The 17266-nt window shown below is 43.3% G+C and overlaps 1 protein-coding gene and 1 long non-coding RNA gene across 2 annotated transcripts in view; one reads left to right on the plus strand and one right to left on the minus strand.

Moving 5' to 3' along the window:
- Pik3r3 (phosphoinositide-3-kinase regulatory subunit 3) overlaps positions 1-11936 on the minus strand; it is an 84131-nt gene extending 72195 nt beyond the window's left edge. Inside the window, exon 1 of the mRNA XM_076934401.1 lies at positions 11917-11936. The gene's annotated coding sequence lies outside the window, so the exon portion shown is untranslated. The remainder of the gene's footprint in view (positions 1-11916) is intronic.
- LOC143442372 (uncharacterized) lies at positions 180-8711 on the plus strand. The gene is made up of 4 exons (XR_013110497.1): positions 180-290; positions 3948-4056; positions 6187-6292; positions 8327-8711. It is a non-coding gene; the product is annotated as an uncharacterized LOC143442372 (long non-coding RNA).
- Positions 11937-17266: the final 5330 nt, after the last annotated feature.

Genomic DNA, 17266 nt, shown 5'->3' on the forward strand with positions numbered 1-17266 from the left:
CGCTTCGACTTTTAACTCTCCGTGTCAGCCTGTGAGCCTCGACACTTTAATCAGACTTTGCCACTACCCCCTAGCCTCGCTCAGAATGGTACAGTCCGGGCGCTGGCCGCTCGCCAGGAGTCAGAGCCGGGCGCACGCGAGCTCCGCCAAGAGTGGGGGGCGGACGGTGATTGGCTGATCCCGGTTGCCGGAGCCCGAGCCTGCGTCTTTTGTCTGCCCTGCTCCAGCTGAGGAGCGGAGACGGCTGCGCGCCCCGAGCGAGCCAATCAGAAGCTAGCCGGCGCCGGCCGGTAAGACGGCGATTGGTCGGACCTCAGTTACTAAGCGGGACAAAGGCAGAAGGGGAAAAGAAAAGAGGAGGAAAAGGAGGGGGTGTGGAGAAAGAAAGAAGGCGCAAACGGCGGTTACTGACAGGCTGGGCGAGCGCTCGGGGGCTCAAGCTGCCCGGAGACTGGCGGGGCTTCCCGCTGTGGCTCGGTTCTCCCGGACTAGTGACGAGGGGGAGGACGGGCTGGCGCGAGACTCTTCTGCCTGGAGACTAGCCGCGGGGGGGGGGGGGGGGGGGGAGGGGAGCGGCGGCAGCGGGGCGTGCTGTCACTTGGCGGGGCGCACACTCTTCTGCTCCATTGGAAGTCTCTAGGCAGAGTTCCTCCTCACCAGCCTCTTCACCTTGCTGCGTTCGCTGTCCCCTACCCCGGTGTTAAATCATAAGATACAGTAAAGGTCGCCAAACCCACTTGCAGGACTCTCTGTCCAGACAAGGTGCTCATCGCCCCTCCCCCCCCCCCGACTCCCGGAGGGTACCCGAACCTTGAGTGTTTCTTGGGGAGTCATTTTGCCGCGCTACTCTGCTTCGCACTGAAGGACTTTTGAACCCATAGTAACGCTCAGCTAAATAGTGAGGCATCTCATCAAGCCCTCCAGTTTTAGTTCTCAAACCAGAAAATTAAAAAATAAGAATAAAATAGAATTTTATTTTTTTGGAATTACAGTGTCTGAGTGATTTCTGAGATAAATCACAGGTGTTGGATTCTCTTGCCAAAAAGGCGCTATCCTGTTTTCCACTTCCTCACACACAATTCCCTCCCTCCAAGCTTAAAGCTTTGAGACTTGCTTCAGTGTAGAAATGCTGAACATTTCTATGCATTTCGGAAACAGCTAATTAACTTGCCGGGGGAACCCTGAATAGCTAACCTGTGCCTAAAATTGCCATTCTGCCCTACAACACAGTCTGAGGAGGCCAAAACTGCTGTTTCCTCTTTACACTGGAGTAACAAAGCCCATTGTGTTTGAGTTGACAACCTGATTTAAGCCCTAGCAAAACCAATCCTGAGTAGCTCTGCGTATTGATTGGCCTCTGGAAGGGTCGCCACTTTTTATCCTCTACCTCCTAAAGGGTTCTGCTTTTCTTAAAAAATGTTCTGGATTAAGCCAGTAGCAGTGGTTCATTCTTTTAGTTCCAGCACTCTAGAGACAGAAGCAAACATCTCTTGAGTTCGAGGCCTGAGTTCGAGGCCAGCCCAGTCTACAGAGCTAGTTCCAAGATAGCCAGGTCTACAAAGACAAATCCTATCTGGGAAAAAAAAAAAATGGTGGTGGGGGCGGGGAGGGGACATGAGGGTGTACTGACAGGCCCAGGAAACAGTCAAAATCAAAATGTGTACAAACTGGATACAAAGTAAAGGGATAAAAATCCAGGAAATACAGAGAGGGTTAAGCATTAAGGAAACAAATTCGAAAAGCACACCAGAATTCTTTTCCAATCCTGTAGATGCCTTCTTTTGTCTCTTCAGTTGAAATGTATTTCAAAAGCTAAGCAGCTCTGGGGCAGGGCTCATTAATTTTAATCTCCTGAACTGCTCCTTCAGGTAGAAGATGTTGGAAGAACAACTCTAATTTGTGGCTGGCTTCCCAGCAGTCTCTACCTCACCATATCTGAGTGCCAAAAGTGTTCACATTAGATAACTCAAAAGGCTAAACAGTCAGTCGAGGGCAAGTTGGTATACACAGATATCCCTCCCTGTGCATTCCCAAAGAAAACAAAACTGAAGAGACAAAAGTGTGGAAAAGAAAATGTCTTTCATGTTTCCACAGCAGCTTTTGCCTGGACTGAGTTTGATCAGTTAGTTATGGGTTTCCCTTTCTGATATACAAAGTAATCACCCATGCCTTACCCATATCTAAGGTTTAGCAGGATGGAGTGAAAAAGTAACACAGTAGTTGTCTAATGATCAAGGTTGATACATGGCATTAAAGCAATTATGCTGGATAGTTCTATGTCAACTTGAAACAGCATCATCTCCGGGCAGTGGGGGCACACGCCTTTAATCCCAGCACTTGGGAGGCAGAGGCAGGCGGATTTCTGAGTTCGAGGCCAGCCTGGTCTACCGAGTGAGTTCCAGGACAGCCAAAGGCTATACAGAGAAACCCTGTCTCAAAAAACCAAAAAAAAAAAAAGAAACAGCATCATCTAAGAGAGGGGAACTTCAATTAAGAAAATATCTTTAAGCCAAGTCACTGGTGGTCATACCTTTAATCCCAGCACTCAGGAGGCAAAAACAGGCAGATCTCTGAGTTTGAAGACAGCCTAGTGTACAAAGTGAGTTCCAGGACAGCAAGGACCACACAGAGAATCACTGTCTCAGAAAAAAACAAAACAGTAACAACAACAAATGTTTTCATAAGACAGGCCTGTAGGCAAGCCTGTAGGGACTTTTACTCATTTGTGATTGATGTAAAAGGGCCCAGCCTATTGTTGGTGATGCCATCGATGGTTGGTGATCCTGGTTCTATAAGAAAGCAGGCTAAGCAAGCCAGGGTGAGCAAGCCAGTAATCAGCACCCCTCCATGGCCTCAGCCTCAGCCCTTGCCTGCAGACTCCCGTCTGCTTGAGTTCTTCCCTTCACTGCTTTTGATGATGAACTGTTCCATGGAACTGTGAGGAAAATAAACTCTTTCCTCAGCAAGTTGTTTTTGATAATGGTGTTTCATCACAGCGATAGTAACCCTAAGTCAGCAATAATTCATTCTTACCACCAAAAAAGTGTATGATCCAAATCTCCAACTTAAATAGACCTTTGAATAGGAGATTTCCAAGGGATGAGTGGCACAAGAGCCTATGATGATGTCCAGAAAGAGAATATTCCCTTTAAGATGGGCTTCAATCATCATCCTACCATGGTGTGAAGTGCCTATCACATGATGTTGGGTTTTCTTCCAGCTAAGAAACAGAATCAAGGTTCTGATTGCACGACATTTAACTGCCTCTGGCTCTTTGGCAAAGGTAAAAAATGTTAGCTCTGGTGTTCTGGACCACTTCCATACTGGAGGATTATATTTGGCCTTAGTGTGGATTAAATTCAGCTTTAAGAGCTCAAACTTCTGGGTCACAACCTGCTACTTTAGAAGGTGCTTTTCTCCTCTTCTTCCTCCTCCTTCTCCTCCTCCTTCTCCTCCTCCTTCTCCTCCTCTTCTTCTTCCTTCTCCTTCTCCTCTTCCTCTTTTTCCTCCTCTTCCTCCTCCTCCTTCTTCCTTCTCCTCTTCTTCATCCTCCTCTTCCTCCTCCCCTTCTCCTCCTCCTCCTCTTCTTCTCCCTCCTCTTCTTCCTCCTCCTTCTCCTCTTTCTTCTCTTCCTCTTCCTCCTCCTCTTCCTCCTCCTTCTTCTTTTGCCTCCTTTCTTTACTTTAAATTAGCCTTAGGTAAATCACAAAATCTATCTGCCTTCATTTATATATTTGAAATTGGAGATTGCCTTTGGATTTATGCAAGCTACTTAAATTTATTTTCAAGCTCTAAGAATAAATAAAAATACCACTTAATAGTTAGAATGGTACCTTTCTGAATTCCAAATAGATAGGATACACTTCCTTTTTTTTTTTTTAACCCTGCTATTGTTTTATTACAAAACTGTTCAAATGTGCTCCATTCCCCCCTTCCCTATATTTCAGAAAGGGATGAAAATTTTCTTCTGTGCTCTGAATATAGTGTGTGATCTCAGCGTTCTCTGTGCCAGCAGACTCTGCCTGGAACTCAGCCAAAAGTTCTTCATGATTAAAGGTACCATCTGAACACAAAATTTTTTAAAAAAAAACTTGACCAAATGAAAACGTACCTTTTCCCCTGAGGTCACTAGCTTTGACATCAGGACTAACTTTAGCCTTTCAGGAAGAATTTCACTGGCCTCAATCTCCTTTCCCCCACACACACTCCCCGATCATCACCTTCCCTGACCACTGATCTCCTGAGACCGCCCCCATGCAGCTAAAGAAATGCACTTAATAAATTGAAACCAAAGAAAGCACTAAAAATTATCAGTTGCAGCTTCTAGGGCCTCCCAAAGCCACATGCTTTTGGATGGAAAGTTTCCCTTAGATTGCAAAAAGAGCAGTGTTAGTAAATCTTCTAGAAAGTCCTCTCACCTGGGGATTGATACATATCTCTTGAGATAGCTGTGCCTAACGCTCTGAATAGCATCGCTCTTACATGGTATTTGCCTTTTTTTAAAAACTTCCCCTCATCTTTTTTTAACACTTGAATAATCATGATAGAGTTAATCATATCAGCCTAAGGCCCTGAGAATTATGACAGTAGATGAATGAGTGGGCTTTAGAGAAGTGGCATTTGTCCAAATGTTGATGAAGTCCTGGGCTTAGGGGCTTAGGCCCAGCAGCACATGATGGAGATCTGTTCTACCACACTCCCCACCTTGGACTCTCCTTCAGCTTTAAAGGATATAAAACTACATCTCCCTGTTGCCTGGCATGTTCCTCTCTTTTAATATCTGCCCTTCTAGCAACACAAAGGCCACCTGGATGATATGTATGCCATTTCTACAAATGTCCCCTCCAACAACAGATTTCAGTTTGGCTCTCACCAGGAGACAGAGCAAATGAGATCCAAATGACAGGAACAATAGTCCAGGCTGCTTTGCTAGGGCAGGGCACAAACAGGGCAAGCAGCTGGTGAGCTCTGTTACCTCATGTGCTCTCCATAACCCTGGGGAAGAGGATTGTATTTTTAGTCTCATTTTACAGATGAGGAACTGAGACCCAAAGCAGTGAAGGAACTTGCTCAAAGTCATGCAATCACTTAGTAACAGAGCTGACACTAGAGGCCAGGTCTCCACCACAAGAACATTTCCTTTTCTGTGACATCATAGTTTCATCTCTCTCTTTTTTTTTATTTTTATTTTTTTAATGTATGAGTGCTCTGTATGCATGTACACCTGCTTGCCAAAAGAGGGCACCAGATCCCAGTATAGATGGTTGTGAGCCACCATGTGGTTGCTGGGAATTGAACTCAGGACCTCTGGAAAAGCAGTACTTAAGTACTGAGCAGTCTCTCCAGCCCCTCGCCTCTTCATGTACCTAGCGACTATTTTTACCTGGAGATATAGAATGAGTAAGAAAGAATCTCTAACAGTGAGTTCTCTAGATTCATAAAGGAGAGCCAACAGAGGAACAAACAATGGCAGGCATGGAAAGGGAAACTGACAGAAAGCTGTGGGAGCCCCCAAAGAAGTGATGGTCTTGACCCAGGTGCAGGTGAGGAGACACTTCTCAGTAGTTGGGATTTCTCAAACTTTTTATATACCTTGGTCTCTTTATTTTTATTTCTCCAATACATACAATTAACTTCAAGCCTGAAAAAGTTTCACCAAGGGCTAGAAGATGGCTCAGCAGTAAAGAGCATGAGCTACTCTTTCAGAGGTTCCCAACACCCTCATGGTGACTCGCTATTGTCTGCACCTCCAGTTCTAGGGGATCTGATGCCCTTTTCTGGATTTGATAGACACCAGGTGTACATATAGTGCAAAGACATACATACAGGCAAAGTATTCATACACATAAAACAAAATAATTAAAAAGTATATCTTAAGCTGGAGTGGTGGTGCGTGCCTTTGTCACAGCACTCAGGAGGCAGAACAAGCACAGGCAGATCTCTGAGTTTTAGTTGGGTCTGGTCTGCATAGCAAGTTCCAGGGCAGCCAGAAAAATATATATACATGTACAGTTCTTAGGAGTTGGAAAGCACTATGTGAGAAGGAACATATATGTTTATTTTATATATACATATATATTTATTTATTTATATACATATTTTTTAAGGTTTTCATTAAAAAAGCTAGCCCAAATTGCAACTTGTCAGATCCTTTGTTTATTTGTTTTATCTATTTTATTTACACAGGGCAGTTTCTCATGTAGCCCAGTTGGCTTCCAATTCACTATATAGCCAAGGATGAGCTTGAACTTCTGGTCTTCCAGCTTCCCCATCTTCAGTCCAAGTATGACAGGTATGTGCCACTACAACTGGTTGTATGTAGTGCTGGGAACTAAACCCAGGGCTTCATACATGTGAGGCAAATGCCCTACAGGTTGAGCTCTGTCCTCAGTCCCCAGAATCCCTCAATTTCTTGAATCACATTTGAACAGTTTCTACCTAATTTCCTTGCCTTCTTTAGTCCATACACCACATAGCTAAGATGAATAATAATAACAGCAATAATAACAGTAACGATAACTATAATGATAACAATAACAAATAAACCCTGACAGGCAAGGCTCTGGGTTCAGTCTGGAGCACTGGGAAGAAACAAAAACAAACCTATGTCGTTCCTTTACTTTAAACTCAGATGGTTTCTCATGCCCTCTGGAAAATGATTTGTTCTCTTAGCCTGGCATTCAGGCCTTCGATGCTCTGGTTCCTGCCAACTCCTCTAGTCCCTTTCCACATAGTTCTTGCCATCTCCTAAGAACTGTCAATAACCGGCCCTACTGTAAAAATGAATTCCTCCAGGGTGGAATACGTTCTCAGCTACATAGCGAGTTCAAGGTGGGGCTGAACTATGTGAGAATGTCTCAAAAATAAAATAAGAATTGACTGTAGTGAGGTATTTACAGGTATGGGAATAGTAAAAATTTATCCTCCATGTGACACACTACAGTATAAAATAGCAAACTCCTTTCTCTACAGTTGTTTTTGAAGTCTGCTGGAATCATCCCCTCTGAACAGCCTTGGGCTACGTGTTAAAGCTTGTGTTGTTAGATACAGCTCTCCAACATTCCTTAAAATTCCCTGGGGCTAGAGAATGCTCAGCAGTTGAGAGCATTGGTCACTCTTCCAGAGGCCCCAGATTTGATTCCCAGCACCTACATAGAGGCTCACAACTGACTGTAACTCTAGTTCCAGGGGATCCAGTGCCCTTTTCTGGTCTTTGTGAGTACCAGGCATGCACGTAGCATACAGACATACATGCAGGAAAAACATCTATACACATAAAATAATATTTTAAGTTTTCTTTAAAAAAACAAAAAACAAAATCCAAAAAACAGCTGAGCAGTGCTGATGCACAACTTTAATCCCAGCACTCAGGAGGCAGAGGCAGGCAGAGCTCTGAGTTTGAGGGCAGCCTGGTCTACAGATCTTGTTTTGAGTACAGCCAAGGCTATAGAGACTAATTCTATCTTGTTTTTAGAAGGAAGAAAGGAAGGAAGGAAGGAAGGAAGGAAGGAAGGAAGGAAGGAAGGAAGAAAGAAAGGAAGAAAGAGAAGAAAGAAGAAAAGAAAGAATTTCTTGTGGGTGGAGAGCAGGTCCTTGAGTCATCCATGCCCTGCTAAGGGTGTGGCACACATTGAGTGGTCAGAAAATGTTACAAGTATATTTTCCAAGGAGGTTCTACAGCATTCTAAATTCTAAATTACCCTAGTAATTCTCTCTGTAGCTCCTCAGCTGATCCTGATTCCTGGTTTACTTGAAAGGACAAAAAGAAAACCAAAAAAAAAAAAAAAAAAGGGGGTGGGGTGGGGTGGGGGGGTAGGTGGTGCAGAGGAGCAGTTCTTTGGTTACAGGAACACTTAGAGACAGTGACCTTCTCCCGCTGGTTGCCTCCAGGGTCTTCACCACAGACTTTCAGTTCCGCCACCCTTCTATTTTATCAGCTGTGAATTGTTTGAAAAATTCCAGGCAGTTTGTAGGAAATTCAGGAAAGCTCAGCAGCTAGGAAAGGGATGGGTTTTGTTTTCAGCCCAGCTCATTTCTGAAATGTAACTCCATATAGGGCTTTGAAGCATGCTCGCTTCCTGAGTTCATTCTTTCGGTAGTTCTGGGCAGTTTGTTGTTTGGGCTACCTTTCTAGAGTATATCTAACTGTAATGTAATGCCACAGGTCTCAAATCAAAATACATTTAATATGTATCATTGTTTGAGGATAAAGGTAGCCCAGTTTTCTTACTTGACAATCCCAGTTTAAGAGTAGAGATAACAGCTTTCTTTGCAAGCAGCGGGAAACTCTCAAGTAGTTTATGTAATACGTGTATTAAAACCAAAGGGCCTTCTGCAACCTCCACATCAATCTCTACGGGGACATCATCCTGGAGACCTGGTGAAATGAGGTGGCTTCCAGGGCTAAAAGATCATCATTGACGGGGTGCAGAGATGGCTCAGTGGTTTCTAGCACTTGTTACTCTTGAAGATTCCTAGCACCTACAACCACCTTTGGCTCCAGTTCCAGGATATCTAGCACCATCTTCTGACCATGGATGTACATGGTAAACCTACATATATGTAGTAAAAACATTCAAACACATAAAATAAAATAAATAAATCTAAATAAATAAGTGAATTCTTTTTTAAAAAAAAAAATCTCTGAGTAAGGAAAGTACAAGCAAAAGACCTGGTCAGCATGCCTTTAATCCTAACACTAGAGAGACAGAGGCAGGAGGATCTCTGAATTTGAGGCCACCTTTGTCTACAAAGTGAGTTCCAGGACAGCCAGGCCTACACAGAGGAAACCTGTCTCCAAAAACAAAAAACAAAAACAACAAAAGGTTTGATCATTTGATTTAAAAAAAAAAATCATACACTCAAAAAGATTTCTTTAATTAAAAGGAAGAATCTGGGCATGGTAGCACAGGTCTGTAATCCCAGCACATGGGAGACAGAGATAGGAAGTGTGCTACAAGATTGGAGATAGCCTAGGCTAACCTCTGGTTCTCCTACCTCCATCTCCTGAGATATGGGATTACTAATGTGCACCACCAAGTCAGATTTTTCTTATGTCAAGAGGAGGAGGGGAAGAAGTGGAAGAGAAAGAGGAGAAGGAGGATATTACAATCATGTTGCACAAGAGATAACACTTAGTAAAGATCACTATTATACACAAAACTTCATTTAAAATCTTATTTCTCTTTTTTGAGTGCCAAAGTATAAAATTCTAAATTACATCATTTTCAGAACTAAGGCTTCTAATGTATTGAGAAATGTGTATTGAAAAGCAATGCATGTCTGGGTGGTGGTGGCACACACCTTTAATCCCAGCACTCTCAGAGGCAGGCTAATCTATCTCGGAGTTTGAGGGCAGCCTGATCTGCCGAGTGAGTTCCAGGACAGCCAGGGCTACATAGAGAAACCCTATCTCAAAAAACAAATTAACAAAAAAGGAAATAAAGAAAGAAGAAAAGGGGAAAGAGACAAAAAGAAAACCTAAGAGGTTGGAGAGATGGCTGGGATAAGATACTTGTACAAGCATGAGGACCTGAGTTCAAATCCCCACCAAATTAAAAACTAGGCACAGTGGCATTGAGGCAGCCCAGGCTACACAGAGATTTCTGTATCAGCATGGGCTACACAGCACAAGTGAGCTACACAGTGAAAACTTGTCTCAAAACACACACACACACACACACACACACACACACACACGCGCGCGCGCGCGCGCGCGCGGGGGGGGGGGGCGGGGGGGGGAGACAGAGCATTTTAAGAAGAAAAAAATGGTCCAAAAATAACAAGCTTTCATTTTCAACCTCAACTAAGCCTCTCCTCTTAACCAATCTTGTGCTGAGCACTCTGGAAGACACCACTTGTCCTAAATAAGCCCACCATACCATAAGGGCGTGCTACAAGAACAAGCAACAATTTCCATGACCTCTGTGCTTTCAAACTAACTCATTCTCCCTGGGGCACTAAAACCAGGACAAAACAGCACTCTTTCTTGACCCTCTCAGTTTTTGTTTCGTTGTGTTTTGTTTTGCTTTCCCCCCTCTCCAACAGCCTAGCTCTCTCAGCCTCTCCCTGGCTTCTGACTGCAGAGTCTTAACCTCATGATTCTGTTCTTGTGGAATTCACTGGAGGCTTTATTCCCCAACCACAACTGAAACACATCCCTTGGATTAAGTCTTCTTTTCCAAGACAATAGAGGAATTGAGCCCAGAATCCTAGCTTGATATGGGGCTTTGTGGTTGCTGCTTCTGCAGTGTTTGACTAGGACCCTGCAAATAAGAACCAGGCAGTACCCATCTCACCCATGAATTGCTTCATCTCTGAAACGTTTAACTCAATAACACCACTAAGACTTCTCTGTTTTGTTTGTTTGTTTTGTCTCTTTTTCTGACCAAGTAATACATTGGGGGAAATGATTATACCCTAGTACCACTTCAGCCAGTTCTATCTAACAATCTGTATATGCCTTAAGCCCAGAAGCTCTAAATATGGCCTTATTTGAAAAAGAAGTCTTCAAAGGTATAAGTAAAGATTTTGCAATGAGATTACCATAAATTTAAGGTGGGTTCTAGATCCAATGACAAATGTCCTTATAAGAACTGAAGAAGTAGATCTGAGACACAGCCATACACAAAAAGCTGTTTGAAGACAATGGCAGAGATCAAATCAATACCTCTATAAGCCAGAAAGCACCAAGAATTACAAGCAACCCCTAGAATCTAGGAGAAGGCATGGATTCTCCCAGAGTCTCCTGAAAGTGCTAATCCTGCAGATATCTTGGCTTTGAACCCTTGGACTTCAGCCCTCCAATGTTATGAAAGAATACATTTCTATTGTTTTAAGCCAGCCAGTTGTGGTAAGACACTATCACAATCCTAGGAAAGTAATACCACAAATACCAGGCCTTCTTCCTCTATTTTTTTTTTAAATGTTTCAAGACAAGCTCTTCTCTAGAGCCCAAGCTGGCTGACCCTAGGACTCTAGACTCACTGTAATCTTCATATGTCAGTTTATCAAGTGCTGGGATTATAAGGGTAAACCATCATACTCAGTTCCATAATTTTTAAATGTTTTCCCATTTAATCCATTTGTTTCTTTTTATTTTTTAAAGATTTTTTTTTATTTATATGAGTACACTGCAGCTGTCTTCAGACACACACTAGAAGAGTGCATCAAATCACATTACAGATGGTTGTGAGCCACCATGGGGTTGCTAGGAATTGAACTCAGGACCTCTGACAGAGCAGTCAGTGCTCTTAGCCAGTGAGCTATCTCTCCAGCCCCATTTGTTTATTTTTAAATGGTTTCATGCTCTGGGGATGCTAGTATACACCTTTAATCCTATTACTAGGGAGTCAGAAGCAGGTGGATCTCTGTGAGATCTAATCAAGTTCTATACAGTAAGATCCTTGGGGGCAAGAGGGATGCACTTTTATAAATTTTTATAAGAAAGTAAGTGAGGATGTTTTCATTTATTTTCTTCTGTGTATCTGAATTATTCATTTATGTCAAGGACCCTCCAGGTTATATCAGGTAGCCCAAAGAGCATTGCTTATGGATTATGGCCTGACACTGGGTGAAGATCATTGTCCTAAACTGGTGAGTCAATTATCCCATTGTAGTGGATACCTTCTAATACCTCTGGTGACTTCAGCATGAAATCTCCCTCTTCAACTTGCACAGGACTTTGCTCCTGGCCATAAGTGACCCCACCCAGGCCAAGTTAATTAGTGTTCCTTTCATAAATATTTGGAAATAGCACCCACCCACCCCCCTAATTAGACTTTTTAAAGGTTTGGACTTGTAAAAATGTATAAACCTCTGGAGTTGGCTATGGGTACTGTTCAACCTAACACTGAATTTCAGAGGAAACTACTCTTAAGGAAACCAAAGAAGGCAGGGCCTGGTAGAACTACTTACATTTCCAAACATGGAGAGATTACAAGGTCAAGGACTTCTGGGCTACAGAGTGATTTCAGGGCCAGCCTTGTCCAGTGAGAGCCTGTCACAAAATAGAAAAGTAAAAAGAAGGCAAGATCTTTAGGAGTTCAGGATCATCCTGGTCTACATAGAGAGTTCCAGACCAGCCGAGATACATAGCAAAACCCTTTCTCAAAAAAAGGTGAGGGGAGATCTGAGGATATGTAGAGGAATTTTAGTCTAGCAACATGGCTGCATGTTGCTAGACGGTCCAAAGACCTTCTAGATCTGTGTGATCTGGCTGGAATGTAGACATGCCCTTAACACACACCTTTAATTCCAAACAATGAAGGTAAAGGTAGTTTGTAGAAGGAAGCACCCATGTTTAAAAGTGATGTCTGACTGAATGGTAGACAAAATGACAAATCAGAGAAAGATTTGTTGGAATAGGATCTGCCCAACTCTCAGGAGAACACAGAAAACAGAGAAGCTAGGTAGCAGACAGAGGGAGGAGAAAGGGCAGTCTTACTGGGACAGTTGTACAGAGACAGGTTACAGAGAGAGAGAACAAGCTAGACACAGGGGAAGACAGAACAAGCCAGAGAATAAAAAGGAGTCAGATTAGAGCAGATTGCTAGAGTTAGTTTGAGGCCAAGCAGAGCTAAGAGAAGCCAGATTGAATCAATCATCTTGGAGAGGAGTTTGAGCCAGAACAGCTGAGTAAAATCAGCTAGCCAGCAATCAAAAGAATAAGAAAGGGTGAGCTTATTCAACAGTAAGTCTCAGAGGCAGAAAACATGCTAGCCCAAGATTAGGTTGTATGGAGGCTTCCAGGACTAGACTTAGGCTAGCAAACAGAAGCAGTAAGCCTCTGGGATGACAATTATACCAGGCAAGTAAGTAAAAGACACTTTTACAGGGATATGGTTCTATGACAGAGTGCTATCTAGCATGCATAAGGCCCTGGGTTCAACCTCAATGCTGAAAATAGGAAGAGTGAAGGAAGGAAATATTAAGAATGGAAGAGAGTTAAAGGACTGAATGAATACAAGGAGTCAGTTCCAGGAGTTCCAATGCTCTCTTCAGGCTTTTGTAGGTGCTGGCCAGACATGTAAAATACAGACATACATTCCAGCTAACAGTCATGCACATAGAATAAAAATAAACTCAGAAATTTAAAATTGTAAGACAGGGTCTCATTATGTAGTCCCAGCTGGCCTCAGAGATGTATCTGCCTCTGCCATTCTAGGGCTGGTCTTGGTCTTAAAGACATATACCAATATATCCAATCTCCTAAAAAAAAATTTTTTTAATGGATGAAATGAGCTATTGTATTATGAAAGAATACAGAATAGGAAAGAAAAATATGAGACTTTTCCCCCTTTCATATATGTAATCTAGAGTTTTAAAAAAGGACATGAAAGTTAAAATGGGAACCAACAGGAGAGAAAAGAAAAGAGTAATGGAGAGACGGATATGATCAAGTACAGTATATACTTAAATGAAAACATAAAACAAGCATATGTGCTGGGAACTTCACCCACCATGTCATTGAGAGGAGGTGTAACCTTTAAGAGTAAGGTCCAGTATAAGGGAATTGGGCCATGGGGCATGACTCTGAGGGGACAGATTAAGGTCCATCTCCAGAGCATCCATTGGATCTTAAGAGACTGGATTAATTACCTTGAGAATGAATTGATACATTGTGAGTCCAGCTTCCTTTGTTTTCTCTCTTGCTCTCTCTCTTGTAGGCTTACTGTTCTCATTCACACCTCTACCACATGATGTCCTCTGTTGTGTTATATGCTCTAAAGGTCTTAGCAGACCAGTAAAGCTGTCAGCTTTGGTCAGAGAAGCTTCTTTTTTAGTGGGCAACAGTTATCACAAAGAGTCATAACTGGTTAAAATTCTGAGAATAAATGACAGTTGAGTGTTCAGTCCAAAATGGAACATCTGTATCACACCAAGGCTCAGGGAATATCACAGAAGTGGTCACAAAACAGACAGACGAGCCCAAGTGGGAAAGGGGTGGAGTGCTGCAGAGTACTGTATTCTGGGCAGGACATGACATTGCACTCTTGAACTCCTGGCGAGTTGTGACCACAAGAATAAGATGTGCACAAGCTTTGGCCGGTCAACATTCTGACATGAGGGTGGGAGGGGCTCTTGAGGCCCCACCCCTCTTTAAAGATTTATAGGCAGTTAACTGCTATTTGTAAGGAGTGACTCATGGGCCTCACCCCTCCTGGAGGATCTATAGGCAATTAGTGTTGCTGTGGTGGGAGAGGCCTTTTCTTCAGTGATGCGGCCACTGGTCAATTGCCCATGCTCCTATAAATAACTCTTCATCCTGCACAAAACCCTAATGCACACGCAGAGATTTGAGAAGAAAGGGAACAAGTTGAGGAGACTGGTGAGTGTGTAAGAGGGATAAGAGGATAATGAGAGGCGAATATGATCCAAGTGCATCATATACGTTCATGAAAATGACACAGTGAAACCCATTATTATGTATAATTAAAATACGCTAATTAAAAACTTTTAAAAATAGATCTTTATCAGATGTGACTGCCTGAGCTTGAACTTTTCAGCCTTCAAGAATCCACGAGGCAAGAGAAATCATTTTTATAAAGCACCTACCCTTGGGTACTTTGTTATAGCAATATAACATTGTGACATCAGTTTAGAGTTTCCTAACAGCAGACTGAGTTCTGATATTAACATTGGTAGGGTCTGAGGCAAGAGTATTAATGGAGACCCACATGCCATTTGTCAAAATTCTTAAAGGTTCTAAGTCAAATACACACCATTGAACTAAAAAACTAAACTAAAAAAAAAAAAAAAATTAAGTCCCCTTATATCAAATGCATCTTCATGCAAACCCAGAAGACTACATTCAAATTTAATATTCAAGGATCATTGGAGTTCTGACACATACAAAAGATGGAGGAGATGGAGAGATGATCCCTTGTCTTCTTGCCCCTGGCTTCATCCTGTTCTGTGAGAGTGGCCCTTATTCAAGTACCCAAGCTCTTTCCACCCATCCCTTCCCAATAGCTGTCTCTCGATCACCTTTGGATCTAAAGGAGCAGACACTATTTATGCTTTCTGTTCTTAGAAAAACACATCCAGCTGGGAGATAGTGGTGCATGCCCTTTATTTTATTTTATTTTATTTTATTTTAGTTTTTCAAGACAGGGTTTCTCTGTGTAGCCCTGGCTGTCCTGGAACTCACTCTGTAGACCAGGCTAGCCTCGAACTCAGAAATCCACCTGCCTCTGCCTCCCAAATGCTGGGATTAAAGGTGTGCACCACCACTGCCCCGTGGTGCATGCTCTTTAATCCTAGCCCTTGGAGACAGAAGCAAGTGGATCTCTGCAAACCCAAGGCTACCCTGGTTTATAGAATGAGTTCCAGAATGGCTAGGGCTACACAGAGTAGCCCTGTCTGAGAGAGAGAGAGAGAGAGAGAGAGAGAGAGAGAGAGAGAGAGAGAGAGAGAGACTAAGTAGTTGGAAGCAAACAGGCTTTGTGAACAGGAAACTCCAGATACTGAAGATGGTCCAGAAGTGAGAGGCAAGGACTTGGGGTAAATAATTAATTCCCTTTGCCTCCATGGATTTCTCATCCTAAGGAGAGAAATTGGCACAGAAAAGGGCCCAAGCAAGACTCTAGACACAGGGTCCAAACCAGAGCAAGACTCTAGACACAGGGTCCAAACCAGAGCAAGACTCTAGACACTGGGTCCAAACCAGAGCAAGACTCTAGACACTGGGTCCAAACCAGAGCAAGACTCTAGACACTGGGTCCAAACCAGAGCAAGACTCTAGACACAGGGTCCAAACCAGAGCAAGACTCTAGACACAGGGTCCAAACCAGAGCAAGACTCTAGACACTGGGTCCAAACCAGAGCAAGACTCTAGACACAGGGTCCAAACCAGAGCAAGACTCTAGACACAGGGTCCAAACCAGAGCAAGACTCTAGACACTGGGTCCAAACCAGAGCAAGACTCTAGACACTGGGTCCAAACCAGAGCAAGACTCTAGACACTGGGTCCAAACCAGAGCAAGACTCTAGACACTGGGTCCAAACCAGAGCAAGACTCTAGACACAGGGTCCAAACCAGAGCAAGACTCTAGACACTGGGTCCAAACCAGAGCAAGACTCTAGACACTGGGTCCAAACCAGAGCAAGACTCTAGACACAGGGTCCAAACCAGAGCAAGACTCTAGACACAGGGTCCAAACCAGAGCAAGACTCTAGACACAGGGTCCAAACCAGAGCAAGACTTTAGACACAGGGTCCAAACCAGAGCAAGACTCTAGACACAGGGTCCAAACCAGAGCAAGACTCTAGACACAGGGTCCAAACCAGAGCAAGACTTTAGACACAGGGTCCAAACCAGAGCAAGACTCTAGACACAGGGTCCAAACCAGAGCAAGACTTTAGACACAGGGTCCAAACCAGAGCTGTTTCTTTTTCAGCTCGAATAGAAATTGTTTATACAAATATTCATATAAATTATGATCCAACTAGATTCTGTTACTTGCAACTTCCTTGCCAGCTTTATTGTCTGTCCCCTGGTGGGCTAGAGAGGCTGGTGTCTGACACAAGCCCTACTACCTACAGCTGTGCCAGGAGCAAAGAGGTGGCTCTTGCTGTATCTTCTGCCATCTGTAGAAAACTATTTTAGATTACTCATTGTGACTTTACACCCATCATTGTGCTTTACAGTATGTACACTGTATCTCTAATTAGAGATCTTGAGCTTAATAGCCCAAATCGTAAAATATTACCTTATTTCTGAAACTATAAACAATGCTATATCAGAGTTTATGAGTTCTGCCTCTCATCTGGCTTGACATTACTCCAAAATGAGAGCAATGTTCAGATACTGGGTATCAAAGAGTGTAAAATGTCCTCTATAATCTCATCAGTCAGGTCTTGGAGCTGTCTCCCTTGGAGGAAATTCTGGTCCTTGGAAACCCTTTATAGTTTTCTTTGGGGCTGTTGGACATACACTTGCTGTGAGTCCTGTCTATCACTCCTCCATCCAACTTCACATTCATAGATTGGGTAATAATAATCTGTTCTGGACCATACAGTCAAATGCCACCATGAGCATGATATCTAAGACAGACAGGAACTTCCTGCTAGACCTGCCTCACAACTTGACTCTTAGGAGCCTGTGAGTGTGTCTAATGATCCCTCACTGTACTCACAAAACAACTGAGTGTCACCGTGCATGTCTGGGTTCCCAGCTGCTCTGCCACAAGAAGTAGGAAGACCCCTAACCTAATGGTCAACACAGAGATACCCTGCCTCTTTGAGAGAGATAAAGAGGCAGGTG

This window comes from Arvicanthis niloticus, chromosome 5 (genome assembly GCF_011762505.2).
Source record: "Arvicanthis niloticus isolate mArvNil1 chromosome 5, mArvNil1.pat.X, whole genome shotgun sequence".
Classification (NCBI taxonomy): domain Eukaryota; kingdom Metazoa; phylum Chordata; class Mammalia; order Rodentia; family Muridae; genus Arvicanthis; species Arvicanthis niloticus.